Consider the following 673-nt stretch of genomic DNA (forward strand, 5'->3'; position numbering starts at 1 on the left):
GAACTAGAGGAATGTTTATCTGTGTTTTATTGACTATGCAAAGGTGTTTTGACTGTGTGGATCACAAACAAACTGTGGCTAACTCAGAAGAATGGGAATCCCTGAACACTTTCTTGTGCTTATGCTTATACAAAACCTATATTTGGACCAGGAGGTAGTGGACAGAACAGAGCAAGGAAACACTGCTTGGTTCAACATCAGGAAAGGGAGTCATTATATCTAAAATTTATAAAATAATCCAGAACCTCAACCAGAAAAATGTAAACAACCCAATCAAAAAATAGGTATAATATATTAATAAACACTTAATCAAAGAAGACATTCAGATGGCAAAGAAACACATGAAAAAAATAAGCAAAATCCCTAGGTATCAGAGAGATGCAAATCAAAACAACTATGAGATATCTTCTCACTTCAACAACAATACCAAAGTTGAACAGGCCAGCAAACATCATGCTGGTGAGGTTGAAGAGAGACTGAAACACGTTTTCACTGCTGCTGGGAATGTAAACTGTAGTACAAACCCTTTAGGAGATATTCTTGCACTTTCTGAAAAAGTTGGAAATAGAAATATTATTTCACTCAACAATTCCACTACCGGGAATATACCCTAAAGAAACCAGAACCTCAAGTCAAACAGATGTGTGCACACCCATGTTCATTACTGCGTTAC

Source organism: Elephantulus edwardii, unplaced genomic scaffold (genome assembly GCF_000299155.1).
Source record: "Elephantulus edwardii isolate Elephantulus edwardi_28Jun2011 unplaced genomic scaffold, EleEdw1.0 scaffold00336, whole genome shotgun sequence".
NCBI classification, from domain to species: domain Eukaryota; kingdom Metazoa; phylum Chordata; class Mammalia; order Macroscelidea; family Macroscelididae; genus Elephantulus; species Elephantulus edwardii.